A 16454-nucleotide genomic window follows, 5' to 3' on the forward strand; every position below is an offset into this window, starting at 1 on the left:
ACACCCGAGCCCCACAATTGAAACTTCCCACAGCATGTGTGTCTCAATCCTGAGCTTTACAATGTGAAATGGCACAGCTTTATAGGAGATCCTGTAGAGATGAAGGGTCCGTCGCTCTGCGTGTCTGTAATGAGACCCCATGATACTGTGGTAGCGTGTGCCCTCTCGACTGTGAGAACATGTATATGCTTGCTGGCGGTCTCTGTAACCCAACGTAATTGTCACATCAGCTGAGTGTCCTATTGACCCAGTGGTGAAAAGTTGATTTTTGGTGACATGTTTTGACATTGAAGCTGTTGCTCTAGAGGAATGGACATTGTGTTTCTTTGTGTTAATCTCTTTCTCTCTTTTGCTTATTTTATGTAATTTTTTTTAGTCAAGGTCAAGGACAAAAGCTATTTTTTTTAAAGCTCTAATTCATAGAGTATATATATATATTTTAAAAAGGTGATTTGGCTGGACGTTTGGCTAGTTAGTTTTAGCAGTTAGATGCTGCAACCTCACCATGATGTTGGTTCTTTATTCATTACAATTCACATTTAGTAATTTATTATAAATGCATTTATTTTGCAAGCAACATATAAGTTGCCATTTTTTATTTTATCTGAAGGGCTCTAAAATTGTAAGCTATGTCAGTAACTAATTTATTCTTATGTCTATATTTTATTATCTCCCTGCCATTTTTTGTTTTGTTTTGAGGACATATTCTATTTTTTTTTTTTTTTTGTCTGGTTTTGTTTGAAGGGCTCTAATACTTCAAACTATGTTTGGAACTAATATTTTCTTATATCAGTATTTTATTATCCTCTGGGTTTTTATTTTATTCAATTTTATTTATTTGAAAAGCTCTAATATTTCAAACTATACATGGACTGAACAATTTGTTTCTTAATTCAATATTGTATTAAGTGCCTGATGTTTTTTTTTTTTTTTTTACGTTTAGAGGGCTCTAATATTGCAAATTATGTATGGAATCATATATATATATATATATATATATATATATATATATATATATATTTTTAAATATTTTGTATATATATCTCCCTTATTAGTTTTTAAATCTTTTGTTTTATCTCCCTTATTAGTGCAAAGATCTGTGCAGGAGTGTGGGTAAATCTGATCTGTGCAGGAGTGCAAAGCAAGCAGCTGTCATTGAGATGAATGTGAACGGCTAGCTCTCTCCAGGTAAAATAGACCTCCTCAGCTTAATAATAGTTAGCCTCTCAAAGAAGGTAAAGTTTAAACCACCAGTTATAGCCTTCAACTTCAGCTCCACTCATGTAATATATTTACCACTTTCAGCAATCGATTTCAAGAAAATTACTGTCAGTCATTTCAGTTTAATTCCATTAGTATGCAGAATTTAAATGCCTGATAGTTTTGTTCATTTATTTAGAATGAATTGAATTGAACTGAACCCTGTAAGAATCATATCTGATCTGGCGCACATGACCATAAACCAGCCTAATTATACCAGGCTTTTTTATTAGTCAACCTGCTGTTCGGTCAACCCACGACTAGACACATGCCTGCTCTGTTCATGCTGTTCAGTTCATATCAGTCTGGTGAAGCTCTAGAGACACTAATCCATGCTTCGCCTCTATTAACTCAGAGAGGCTTGAAGAGAGTTTGGAGCCCTAGAGAAAGGATTGATTGTGACACATTGGTTCACCTGCTCGGAGGCTCTGAGAGGCCGTGAACAGGTGTCGACACACAGAGGGAAGCTGACTAATTAAGAACAAAGGATTTTTGAGAGTCAGGTCTCCAGGTGCTGAGTGTAACGACAGATGCTTTACCTGTTTGATGCCTCAAAAACAGGTCTGAGAGCGGGCAGATGGATAGTGACGAGGGGTCGGTAGTTTCACACGCCGAACACATTGTGTTTTGTTCTTGTCATCACTACCAAATGATCTTATTTTTTATACAAAACTTATTCTGTAAAGTTTCTTTAAAGGTTAGTAAAAAAAAAAAAACTGTTGAATGCTCTGCCTTTTTTTCACATTTCTAGACAGATTACATAATACAGAAATATGTTTGACTTTAATGCAATTAATAAACACTTTTTGTCTTTTGATGTGTATATTTTTTTTATAAAAAAGAATAAAACAAATAATCATTGGCATGTCATTTCAGTTTAAACCATTTAACCATTTTTTTTAAATAAAAGAACACTTTTAAATAGCAAGGACACATCAAATTGGTCAAAAGTGACAGTAAAGATGTGTAATGTTGCAAAAGTTTTCTGTTTCAAATATAAGCTTTCTATTCATCAAAGAAAAATGTGTCATGGTTTTCAAAAAAGAAAAAGATAGACCATAATTTATTTATCCCGCCCCCAAATGAAACGAATGAATGATTTGACCGTAAACATGTTTGAATATATTGTAGCAAGCAAATGCATGCTCAAACTTGTTTTCTTTGTGAGCATTATGCTCATGTTAGTTTGCTTGCAAACCTGCGACTTTATTTCCCGTCCTCATTATTAATATTTGTGTCTATTTTTCTCCTCATTTCCCCACAGGAGAGTCTGAAAGCAGCTGTATTTGTCTCCACCACTGACCAGAATATTCATTCAGCTGACAATGATGCAGCTACAGTATGTGTGCCGTACCTGAGGGTGAGTCAACAACTGCTTTGTATCACAGACTCATTTTATGACACATTTGGCGCTTCCACACCTCTATTTTTCCTTTCTTATCAGCATTTGGTAACAACTAGCCAACAGGGTGCACATACAGCCAAATGCATTCTCAAAATGAATGCAGCATCCCACGTTTGATACTTTAGAGACAATTTCCTGTCTTAATGTTTCAGTTAGTGTCATGCTGTTATAAATGCTGACCTGAGGAGGGCAGTATGGATCTGATTAACAATGCTTTGATGGTTCGCTCTACTAGTGGACACAGGCGAGTTTGTAAAAACCATCCCTCTAGCGTATCCTCTTCCTGGATACAATCAGTGGAGAATATTCCACTTTTATTGTGCTGCCGGCCTGTGCTGCTAAATAATTGATGGGATTCTCATGGGCAAAACTTTGTTGTGTGTGTGGAGATCTAGAACAGTCGGTTTGATGGAGGACATTCACTGGCTGTTGTTAAAGTGTGCGAAGTGCGCGCGCGCGCGTGTGTGTGTGTGTATTTGTGTGTGTTCAATCCTGACTCATCAAACAGTAGGACAAACACATGGATTTAAACATTTGCTCTGCTTTATAAACATGCTAAAATGTAAATGGTCAGGGATACACCCATTCAGATGTGTTCGTTTTGATCCGGGCTGCAGCATCTGCCTCTGCTAAATAAATGTATACCAATTTGTATATATGTTTGTACAGAACAGATTGTAAACAAGTCATGGCCTGAAGCTACTAAAGCTTGAAAGAGATATGAGACACTGTGGAGACAGTGCAGATTTTGCGTTTCTCAATTAATTACTGTTTAGTGACATGGGAAGTATATGTTTGTTATGCAGACTAATGAATAAAGAAGCCAAAAAGGGCTACATTTATTCCACGAAAGATACAAAGGGTGTTCATTTTATATATAATGTCATCTGAAAATGTGTAGACCCTGTGTTTTCCATTTTTCCCAACATTATTTTGTTAATTCCAAACAATATTATCAATAAATCTGTGCTTTTTAATAGTGATGCACTAAAATTTCGGCAACTGAAAATACTATGGCAAAAATTAATTTTCAGTTCCAGACAACGGGTTTGAAGGCCCGGAATTATTGACTGAAATTAGTGCTTCATTCGACGATATTGATTTCTAGTTTTTAATAGATCTTTATTTTGATGAACAACAATCTTTTAGTCTATGCTGTTTTCAGCTGATGCATGTAGAAGACATCACTAAACATTATTTATTGCACTTCTCCCATTCAGTAATTGCAATAAAAAGTCAAAGTCTGAGCTTTCAAATTTTTTTTTCGTTGAATGTACTATTTGTTTTTGCCTACCTGTCATCATTATTTATTGTTTGAATAAACGAATCAACCATGAATTGGAGTTGAAACACAATTATATCCCTAAAAAGTTGATATAAAATTATATAAATTGTGTGCAATTTAAATTTTTATATGCTACTCTGTTTTCATTTGATTGTTGATTATGAAATAAATGTAATTTAAATAATTGATTATATAAAGTTATTTTCAGTTTTGGTTTTCAGCTAAATTATTTTGATGCATCACTAAATTTTTTTTCATATCGATATTGCTGCTGTTTATCATATTTCTGTTTTCTTCTGCTGCATAAATAGGGCCAGTTTCATTTCAAATGCCGTCACATTATTCAGAATCATCGGCGTAAGCTTTTCCTACCCTTGAGCTTTCAGATTAAATGAGTTTGTTTGGCATGTTACATCAGTCAGTCAAGCTGTGTTGTGCACGAATGTATCATCCACAAAAGATGCTAGTAAATTACGTCAGAAGTGAGCGAGGACCTTTTCATGACTAAAGCATTGTTTAGGAAACAGTAAAGGTCTAACAGAGTACTTTCTGTCATGAGCATCATCAATCAAGATCCAAAGCGTGATAAAGTTTGACTGATGTGCTCTCAAAACACATAGTTAGCATTCAGAGTTGCAACAGTATTGCATTAGACACAGAATTAAAAGTGCACTGCTTAATTTTAACGTGACATTTGGGAGCTAATTATAACAAATATACATTCATAAGGGACATGTGGGGGGCCGAGAATAAAAGCAGACGGGCCAGATGCGGCCCACGGGCTGCATGTTGAGTGTCTGCTGACTTCCACAGTGTGCCCTCAGTGTTTAGCTAATTATCCCATTCATTGATTTCTTCACTCTGATGTTCTTCATTCAAGAGATGAATATCGTGCTTCATAACTGGACATGCATCAGATCAGTTCACAGATCTACGTCAAAGGGAACCGCTTCCACTGAATACCGCTGTCAGTGAATAGTCATGTATTTCCACCCTTAGCAACACAATTAGCATCGCTCCCGTAGATGTGCCAAGGGTCAAACAAATGCTAGTTTATGTCTATTTTGGAACCGCATGACATAAGCATTTCATCCCTGTGCCTTATTATGTAGTAAATGTGGCCTGGCTGGAAGATTTCCGGTTGGTTTAGTCCAGTTTTAATCTGTTGAACAACTATTACAGTTGTGTAAGAGCCAAAGCTAAGGAGTTAGCGAACTTGCTCGACACATTGAGCTGTGGTGCTTGTGTTATGTTAATTTGAATCAAGCTTACAACATTTCCTGGTCATTTTAACCAATTATTTTTTTTTTTTTTTTTTTTTTTTTTTTTTACAATTGTTTGTTGTATTACACTCCTTATAATAATAACTGAGCTACAAAATAGATTAATTTGCAACATAGGCTCATTGCAAATGCATACCTACAGTACATTTTTACAAAAACGTAACTATACATACACTTCACTGCAATTTCCAACTGAAATAAATACTAGCAACAGTAAAACACCAACAATTTATATTCCTGCTCACACAGATTATGATTACAGGACCAGATTACTGTACACTTGTATACTGTAAACTTCCTCAGTAGCGAACCCGGAACAACATTGCACAATGATACAAAGCACAATAATAATAAAAAAAGAGCTCAAAGACTTGTAAAAGCTAGCTAAATGGCATGGTTGCCTTAGCAAATGCATTTCTATCTCACTCTTGCTTTTGTTAACACTTTTGGTAAAATTGAAAGTAGGGTTTAGTGAAGATGTTACGTTATTGGTTATTTTGGGGAAAGCATATTGCATGCTACTTGTATAAGTCAGTTGGATGTGTTGGTGTAGATGTATTAGAATGCATTCAAATCCACCATGCTGCGTGTTCTCCATGCTGATTAGAGACCTTCTTGTGAGGAGTCTTGCTAGGTTGGGGTTCAGCATCCTTTACTTTCAAGACCCTCTTATTCAATCAATTATTTCTTCTTGGGGTCCTTCATTATGGCATTCTGGGTTTTAATTAACAGTCTCCTGGTAATTACACAATCTGAGAGTAATTAGGGACGGTGGATGATAAAAGTTAGCCAGTGTAATGGGGGATTAGCAAAGACGCAGCGGAACGGCTGCCGTCTCTGAAACCAAACCCTCATTTAGAGCTAATTTAGTAATGGCAGACCGCCTCACGCTGAGAAAAGCAAGAGGCGTTTGACATTTTTAATCTATGCTCTCCCCATTCTACTGCCATTCTTCAAAATGTTACATTCGTAGCTCAAGAAAGACCCTTTTTTCTTTTAATTAGACTTTTAATGAGTCCCGTGCACTAATAAATAGCTCAATTATGACATGTCATGGTGATGTCGTCTTTACTGCTGGTTTATTGGGATGAATATGAACCCTTTGATTTCTGGCCATGAATTTAACCTTAAAGATGATGCTATTAATTCTTTCAGTGTTAAAGTACTTTTTCGTATTTTATAGTTTGATTTCCTGAAGACTATAATGCTGTGGCTTTAGCCCAACATGCCAACTTCTGGCTCAACCAATGGCGTGAGTTTGGGGCAGGACTATCTGTTTGTGTGGCCAATTTTGATCTCAAGACTTCCCAAGATTACCATAGTAATCTTAGCAACAATTCCATATTTGCACATTGGTGAAATACACAATCAAATCCAGTAATGTGCTGGTTGCACTGCCTCTTTTCTTCACAAAATATAAAAATGCAATAGCAATTCTGTTTGGTGTCTCCTGTGATGCAGAAACCACACACTTCACCTTTAATAGGCATCCTTCACATGTGAAACCTGTGGAATATCATCTCTGAAGATCACTTTTTTTTCAGGCAGGTGATATGACCTCATAAACGACTGCAAAGCATCATTTGATTGCTGCTCTTTAACACCAATTACGATTTCATTATACAGTTTGGATTTAGAAGAGGCAATATGAATGCTATAATTCTGACTAATGTTACATACAACGATGCAGATATGTAAAATTAACCTGTTGAGAGGATATGCTTTAAAGGTATTGCTTATAGGACAGGAATATACTTTCAGCTGGTTTAAATGACCCAAAATGTCTTGTAAAAAAAGGGTAAAATATGTTTGCAGTCAAGTGTCAAACCAAAACTGTGAACATAACGTTTAATTAATGTGGCTCTGATATAACACTGAATCAGTTGTGCTACTTGATTTTATGTTTTGAGATTTATGCTTTGATGCTTTGACTTTTTTTAGACCAAAATTCCTTAAAATAATAATAAAAGATGCAAAAAATGCATTAACCCTTAAGCATTCCTTGTAAAATTGGCCTAAAACGCCTAAAAAAGGCATACCCAAAGTAAATTGGATGCTGTTCTTGAACCACTTGGAGTATAAACATTTTTTTGGTCTCCTTTGTAAGGTGACACTCTGAGGTTTGTTCCTAAACAGAATCTCTGAAAATCTTGCTGGTATTGAGTAGCAGACCTTTAAACTATATATTTTTTTCTTTTTTTTGGTAAACAGATGCCTGCAGATGACTGTAGGTGGGAGCTATTAGCTGGAAAACACAATGGGATCACAACGTGAAGCCTTGTTGGCGGTCTGACAAAGACACTGATTGCACCTGCTGTGTTGATTATATCTTAAAATGGTTTGCATCATTTGAATCACACAAATCTCAGCTTTCCAAAGATATGTGACATGTTTAGGTTTTTCAGTGCTGTTCTAACATCCATTTTTTTCCTTCCACTTATCTCTTTTTCTCTTTGTCTCAATTTCCTAGTTCCTATTAATATCTGTTTCTTCACCGCTGTGCTGTCCTGCAGTGCATTTCTCTCCACCCGTCTGCCTTTCGTCTCTCTCGCTGTTGTGTGTTCAGTTTCTGAGCCCATCACTCCTGCAGCTCCAACATTATGGAGCGCTCAGATGCTGATGAAACAACCCTGTGAGTCAGCAACCGTAGGATCAGAAGAATTCGCCTGCACCACACACACACACACACACACGCGCGTGCGCGCGCCCGCAGTAATCTCGAGAGAAAAGGCAGTTCTTTCATTCTCATTGTTTGACTCTGTTGTACCTTGTACCCTAACTATGGTTGGGATTCAAAGTTCTTCTTTAAAACAGGTTCCAGTTCTGTGAAGAATACTGGAATCAAATCATTTGCATGAAGTTCAGTTTTGTTGACATTTATATATTTTTCTGCTGATGCAATTGGATCAGACTAACTAATCTTTGACAATTACAGGTCTGTAAGGTGAAACGAATGCTAAAATCTGGAGTGCGGTTCATGCATGTCATTTGTGATTGTTATTAAAGCTATGTGGGCATATTGTTTTATTTATTTATTTACTTTTATTGCAGTTTGTCTCCACAGTAACCACAGCTGACTTTCTTCACATCTCTAGCATTTCATCTGCAGCAGACTGATGCAAGTGTTGTTCTTTTCATGGCAAGTTTTCATAGTATGGCCAAAGTGGTAAAAAAAACTCAAAAAAAAAAAAAAAAACCCAAAAATTTTTTTTCAGCTTTTATTGAATAATTCAAATAAATTGTTTGCTTACAATTGAAAATCATAAATCTCATCATTTGCACTCTTATGTTGTTCCAAACCCGTATGATTTTCTATCTTCCTCAAAACACAAAGGGGGATTTTTTTTTTTTCATGCAATTATAATAAATAGAGCTTTTAAACTTAAAAAATGATGCAAAAGCGCCGTAAAATTGGTCAAGTCTACTGTCAACATATTTCAAGTCTACTGAAACAAAACAATATACTGTAGCTTTGTGGAAGGAAGAGAATAAAATGGAAGTTCTTTGAGTTGTATCTTTTCAATTGAATCGGATGATCCAGTTCACATCCGAATGATTCGTTCATGAATCAGACGGATATGGTTCTGGAGTTGAAGCCCGCTGATCATCAATGGTGTGATTGTAGAGGTTACCAGCTCACCGGAGGGAAAGATTATCAGTGAATAGCAACTTAAATTTCATTGGTTTGGAAGACTTGGAATATGACACATGACTGAACAACATCAGAGAGTATAAATGATGGCCATATATTCATTTTGGGGTGAATAATGCTTCAAATGTGAACAGAAATCTATAGGGAGTATAGAGAGTATGCGGGCGGAATTGGGTTCGGACCATCTACAGTACCATCTAACATGCTAGATATAAAAAGATTATGTACTTTAGTGTTTTCAGTCCGTTTTGTTTGTCCATTTGATTTTAATTAATTTTTTTTGAGCAGTTTGATCACGCTCTAGTCAACAAAGTGCAATACTGACAGAATATGTATGTGAATCACACAGAAGAACAGACAGTCTGCCGGTGGTTGATCAGGTGCACAGTAAGGGCAGCAGCTTTCATTTCTCAGTAATCTCATTTCTGCCTCGCTCATATAAATGCAAATATATTCTTATCAAATTTGGATCGATCTATAGAGTTTGTATCCATGTATGTACACCACCCAGTATATTTGTGGGAAAAACGATTCACCAATCTATTGTGATTCATTCACAAACGATTCTGGATCAATCCACAAAGGTTCATAATCTGAACGTGTGATGCATTGAGAATCATTTTGGAAATTGAATTTGGAGTTTGTGAGACTGTATCCAGATTCCCACCCCTATTTATACACAATACACTTTTTTTTAAAGACTTTTTAAAACACATTTTTATTCTAGAACACAAAGGTACCATTAGGGAAGTGATTGTGTTTCATCTTTCTCTTGTCTGCAGCTTTTCTGTTCTCAGTCTTCTTCGCTCTTTTTGATTCTCTCAGAGATGAATGGATTCTCCCCTCCTCACAAATCGCTTGCTGAAGTTTCAGAGAAATCCTTCATCCTGCTTTCCCAAAGATGCATATCCTGAATCCGCCTAGTACACCGACGTATTTTAGCTGACGTTCTGCTTGCTAAATTAATATGAGCTGAAAAGAAAATGATTAATGGCTCGTATCTTTCCTTAATATTCACATTAGCGATATCATTCCGGTGGCTGTTATAATACAGTAGTTGTTATTGTCATCATATTTATGAGATGGAAATCACTCTTCATCATGATAAAATGCTATATCAGTGTAATGGCAGACAAAGCACGGTAAAGGGTTTCTTAACAGTCTTCAGGGGAAAAAATGAGGTAAAAGACATGAGAAATTATTTATGTGAGCCTGAGATAATTATTAGTATACATATTTTTCTTGCTCTCCTTTACAGTAGTTCTCTTTTTCGTTTCTCTTTATTTTTCATGCTGTGTGTCAGTCATTCTTAGTTCTTACTATTCAGGATTATTTATGTGTTGGATAAAAAGTTAAACATTTATTTTGAACAAATTTCAGTGAAATGTTCTTGGAAACTTGGAATCTTAGGAATAATGTTTTATTGGTTATTAGTTTACAAGTTGTTCTTGTGCCCTCAATATTAATCAAAATATTTTGCAATATTACTTTAAGCAACAAAATCCGGATCATTCTGGAGGGAAAACAACAGCACAGTAAGTGTTGAAATGCATGTTATATATTTGTATACTATATATAAAAATTCAGATGTTTTTTCTTCAAAGAAATTAATATTTTCATTTAGACAATACACATTAAATTGATCAAAAGTCACAGTAAATGTTTTTTATTATATTACAAAATATTTCTATTTCAAATGAATTATTTTTGTTTTTTAAATGTATTATGCCCCCCCCCCCCCAAAAAAAAAATAATGAAGCAGCACCACTTTTTTAACATTAATAATAATAATAATAATAATATTAAAAAGAAATTGTTTCTTGAGCAGCAAATCAATATATTAGAATAATTTCTGAAGGATTGTGTGACACTGAAGACTGGAGTAATGATGCTGAAAATTCATATTTGTATCACAGCATTACAGTGTTTTGTTTTTTTTTCTGTATTTTTGATCAAATAAATGCAGGCTTGGTGAGCATAAGAAACTTCTTTCAAAAACATAAAAAATCTCATAGACCCGAAACTTTTGAATCAATGCATACTGATGTCTCTTTTAACAAAAAAATATGTTTTTTCACCTGCCTTTTAGTGCAATTTTAATTCAGCAGTGCAAACAGCAGATACTTTTGTTCATAAGATGCATCTATATGCTTAATTTACATAGAAAGGATTTCTGTTGATGTTGTTTGTTTATTTGAGAATGACAATGACATATTACACAAGATACAGCACTACATCAATGCAGATTGTGCCTGGTTAAACTGGACTGCAGGTGGTTGAAGAGGCTGTTTAGTGAACCCCCCACAGAGATCAAAGGTACTCTTTCTCTCTCTCTCTCTCTCTCTCTCTCTCTCTCTCTCTCTCTCTCTCTCTCTCCCTCCCTCTCTCTCTCTCTCTCTCTCTCTCTGTCTCTTATCAGGTTCTGTGCAGCTGTCAGAATTGCCTTTCACTTATTATTGATGGCTAGCCCTCGCACATGCCCGCTTTCACCCTCTCCCACTGGAACGACGTCCCTGCGCCTGTCTTCATCTGTCCTCCATGTTCTCTCTCCTTCCCTCTCTTACACAACCTCTCCACTCTGTTTGAACTCACTTCTTTCAGCCTGTCCCATGGCGCGGCCCCTGGGGGACGTTCTTTAGGTGGGCACTCCTAGTGTGCAGAGTCATGATAAAAGTCCACATACAGGGGTCACCTTCAAAGCGTTCCGCTCAGTCTTACTCCTCATTTTACAAATTATTGCTTTGATCACTGCTGTCCACAGCAGAGCTCAGCAGAGTCTCTGTCCAAAGGAAAGCAGAGTTCCGTTTTTGCAGAGTAAGAACTGGATTATTATTGCATTGCAAAATCTGCAAAGTTTTTAAGATTTTTAAATGTTTTTTAAAAGAAGACTTTTATGTTTTTAAGGCTGCATTTATTTGATCAAAATACAGTAAAAACTGTAATATTGTGAAATATTATTACCATTTTTAAATAACTGTTTTCTATTTGAATATATTTTGAAATGTGATTTATTTCTGATCAAAGCTGAATTTTCAGCATCATTACTCCAGTCTTCAGTGTCACATGATCCTTCAGACATCATTCTAATTTACTGATTTGCAGCTCAAGAAATATATACATATATTTTCTATTGGTTTCAATGTTGACCTGACCATGTTGTGCTGTTTAATTTTTTTTTTGTGAAAACCATGATAAATGTTTTTCAGGAATATTTGATGAAAAGATGAATAGAAAGTTTAAAATATAAATATTTTTTACATACATTACTGAATAAAATTTGTAATTTATTTAAAAAAAAAAAAAAAAAAAAACCTGACAACACATTTTTGAATGGTAGTTCATGTGATATAGTATATATTAATATATTCCAGAGATCATAAAAAAAAATAAAAAAAAATACTGCTACCAAAACTGAAACAACCAAATGGAAACAAAAAAAGTTTTCTTTTGTTTACAATTCTTGCAACCGAATCACAATAATCTAACCGTTTCCTGCTATACTTATTCAGTGGTGCCTCACACTGTTACTGAATCTACAGCATGATCACTGTAGTCCAAGAATGAATGAATCTTTTTAGTGAATCAAACAAACAAATGACTCAAATTGTTTGTAGTGAATCAAACACATACTAAGTGGGAGACTTAAAATTTGTGTAGTTACGGACTTATTTTTCATACGGCACACAATTTGAGTTTTGTTAGTAGTATTTTATTCAAACAAATGTATGAAATATGTTACCACTTTTTTGGATTGTTGATTAGTATTGTTGTTTAACATATATTTAAGGCCAATTAAGAGACTTTAAATACATTCAAATCTTTTAAAAAGTGTTTAAAATCAATCGGCAATGGCATTGCCCCCCCCCCAATATTTATTTCTTAAAACTACTATTCAGGGACTGGAATTGTTTGATTCCTTATATTTCCTATCTTTTAATAGACAGATAACTTGGCAGATAGATAGATAAATGGCTTCTCTCACAGTCACGCTTACTCAGAACATGCAACCGATGTCTGACAGCTGACCACATGAGGGCTTTTTAAACTCACTTTACAAACTCTAAATTTGCAAATTCCACTGCAGAAATCCCGTCTGGATGTGAAATTTCCTTTTACATCCCTCAGACTTTAATCTTCTGTTTAAAGCAGCGTAATGCCATGTCTGTCTCCAGGATCCTCCGTCTTTCTTTCATGTTATTTTTGCGGTGCGTAACGGGCGGATGAGTGCCAGAGGTTGAAGGATAGAGACAGAGGGCACAACAGAACCAGAACAGGTCCCTTTCTCACCAGTCGACTGATCCCAATTAATATGTAAAAGGCATTTCCCAGTTTGAATACAGACGTTCCACAAATCAAAGGCTTTCTTCTCTTTCGGAATGTTAATGTGGGATGTTCGTGTGAGAGAACAAAGGTGACGGAATCACCGTTATTGAACTTATCCACTTGGTGTCAAGCCAGACATTTTTTTTTTTTCACGTTTTAAAGGGTAAATGAATAAGACAGTTGTGTAACCATTAGAGGATGGGGGAAAGGAGACCGAATGGATTCATGTTCAGAAGGCTGAATACACACTATTCAAATTTGTCAGCGTTAATTAGGTGCAGAGACCTGTGCCTTGTGTGTTTTTTGAGTCCTCGTGCACTAACTTGATTCCAATTACCTTTTGATACTTTAATTAGATACATTTGTAGGCAATTTAAATGCATAGATCATGCTCAAAGCTTTCTCATTTGTAATTCATTTCTCACAACACCGCTGCCACAAATACCTCTTCTATTGTCACAAATGTCTTTGTGTTTCAGATGAAACAGGGTTCAGTGAACTTTGAAACAAAATGAGCTACTATTAACTCAAAATTACAAAAGTTATAACAATTGGAGAAGTTTCTTTATTACAAGTTAATTTTATGCAGGTACTCTTATTGTTAGTATTTCTATTATTCTTATATAATGTTATATTTTAATTTTAACATTTTGTTTTTTGAAGCATTCCACACTTTTGGTCAACTTCTGTAGTTTTAAACGTACTATAAACATCGACTTATATGTCGATATGAAATGTACTTGTTTGGTTGATCTGTTCCTGTAAGTAAGCTTAAGTTTTGGGTTATTGTTTAAGATGTTTTAGTTTTAATAGAGTTTACATTTTCAGCCTGAAACCCTGAAAATATACAGGTCCTTCTCAAAAAATTAGCATATTGTGAAAAAGTTCATTATTTTCCATAATGTAATGATAAAAATTAAACTTTCATATATTTTAGATTCATTGCACACCAACTGAAATATTTCAGGTCTTTTTATTGTTTTAATACTGATGATCTTGGCATACAGCTCATGAAAACCCCAAATTCCTATCTCAAATAAATTAGCATATCATGAAAAGGTTCTCTAAACGAGCTATTAACCTAATCATCTGAATCAACTAATTAACTCAAACACCTGCAAAAGATTCCCAGCCTGAAAAAAAAACTCCCAGCCTGGTTCATTACTCAAAACCGCAATCGTGGGTAAGACTGCCGACCAGAAGGCCATCATTGACACCCTCAAGCGAGAGGGTAAGACACAGAAAAGAAATTTCTGAACGAATAGGCTGTTCCCAGAGTGCTGTATCAAGGCACCTCAGTGGGAAGTCTGTGGGAAGGAAAAAGTGTGGCAAAAAACGCTGCACAACGAGAAGAGGTGACCGGACCCTGAGGAAGATTGTGGAGAAGGACCGATTCCAGACCTTGGGGGACCTGCGGAAGCAGTGGACTGAGTCTGGAGTAGAAACATCCAGAGCCACCGTGCACAGGCGTGTGCTTTTGAACCAGAAACAGCGGCAGAAGCGCCTGACCTGGGCTACAGAGAAGCAGCACTGGACTGTTGCTTAGTGGTCCAAAGTACTTTTTTCGGATGAAAGCAAATTTTGCATGTCATTCGGAAATCAAGGTGCCAGAGTCTGGAGGAAGACTGGGGAGAAGGAAATGCCAAAATGCCTGAAGTCCAGTGTCAAGTACCCACAGTCAGTGGAGGGTCTGGGGTGCCATGTCAGCTGCTGGTGTTGGTCCACTGTGTTTTATCAAGGGCAGGGTCAATGCAGCTAGCTATCAGGAGATTTTGGAGCACTTCATGCTTCCATCTGCTGAAAAGCTTTATGGAGATGAAGATTTCGTTTTTCAGCACGACCTGGCACCTGCTCACAGTGCCAAAACCACTGGTAAGTGGTTTACTGACCATGGTATTACTGTGCTCAATTGGCCTGCCAACTCTCCTGACCTGAACCCCATAGAGAATCTGTGGGATATTGTGAAGAGAAAGTTGAGAGACGCAAGACCCAACACTCTGGATGAGCTTAAGGCCGCTATCGAAGCATCCTGGGCCTCCATAAACACCTCAGCAGTGCCACAGGCTGATTGCCTCCATGCCACGCCGCATTGAAGCAGTCATTTCTGCAGAAGGATTCCCGACCAAGTATTGAGTGCATAACTGAACATAATTATTTGAAGGTTGACTTTTTTTGTATTAAAAACACTTTTCTTTTATTGGTCGGATGGAATATGCTAATTTTTTGAGATAGGAATTTTGGGTTTTCATGAGCTGTATGCCAAAATCATCAGTATTAAAACAATAAAAAGACCTGAAATATTTCAGTTGGTGTGCAATGAATCTAAAATATATGAAAGTTTAATTTTTATCATTACATTATGGAAAATAATGAATTTTTTCACAATATGCTAATTTTTTTAAAGGACCTGTATAATATGTTTATAGCTGTGCAAGCTCGATTTCATGCTTTATTTTGCTAGAAAATCAGAATGTTATTTCATAATCCAATGGAAAGTAATTCTAAGTGTCACTAGGGGTTTCTAAAGTGATCATTAGTGTCTATTTTGTTTAGTTTTATCTTTCAGATCAACTACTGTCATAACAGATCAACAGTTTGAAGACAATCTTGCTAAGCAAGATTTAATTGTCAACATGTTTATAATTACTCACTTTGCTTAATATCTGCTAACACTTTAGATTGATGGAAGAATTTTATTCATCATGCATGAAAGTGACAAAAAGTGAGTGAAGACATTTAAAATGATTTAGATGATGAAAAGATCATGTGACACTGAAAACCGGAGTAATGATGAAGAAAATTCTGCTTTGCATCACAGGCATAACATTACATTTTATAATGTATTAAAACTGAAAACTTTTTTTTGTATTTGTTATAATATTTCACAATATATATATATATATATATATATATATATATATATATATATATATATATATATATATATATATATATATATATATATATATATATATATATGTTTACTTTATTTTGATAAAATAAATTCAGCCTTGATGAGCAGAAGATACTGGTAGTTAATGTACTGTAGCTGCAAATTAATGAGAGTGAGTTGACAATGACATGCATTTTCAAAGTTACTTATATTTAGTAGAATGACTAGTGAACTAAAATCTAACCGTTTTATTTGATCTGTGCTGGTTTTAGAGGTAGCCTGATTTACATGCTTTCCCAATCTTAAACTTGTAAGCAATATTATCTTGCCAGTCTAATCATAATTTAGTCATG

General features: G+C 35.5%; 1 long non-coding RNA gene across 1 annotated transcript in view; it reads left to right on the forward strand.

Annotated features, from left to right (window-relative positions):
- Positions 1-1132: 1132 nt before the first annotated feature.
- Positions 1133-16454, forward strand: part of LOC122148613 — a 29178-nt gene continuing 13856 nt past the window's right edge. The window contains exons 1-2 of the long non-coding RNA XR_006162510.1: positions 1133-1188; positions 2525-2620. This is a non-coding gene — a long non-coding RNA (uncharacterized LOC122148613). The remainder of the gene's footprint in view (positions 1189-2524; positions 2621-16454) is intronic.

This window comes from Cyprinus carpio, chromosome A18 (genome assembly GCF_018340385.1).
Source record: "Cyprinus carpio isolate SPL01 chromosome A18, ASM1834038v1, whole genome shotgun sequence".
Classification (NCBI taxonomy): Eukaryota; Metazoa; Chordata; class Actinopteri; order Cypriniformes; family Cyprinidae; genus Cyprinus; species Cyprinus carpio.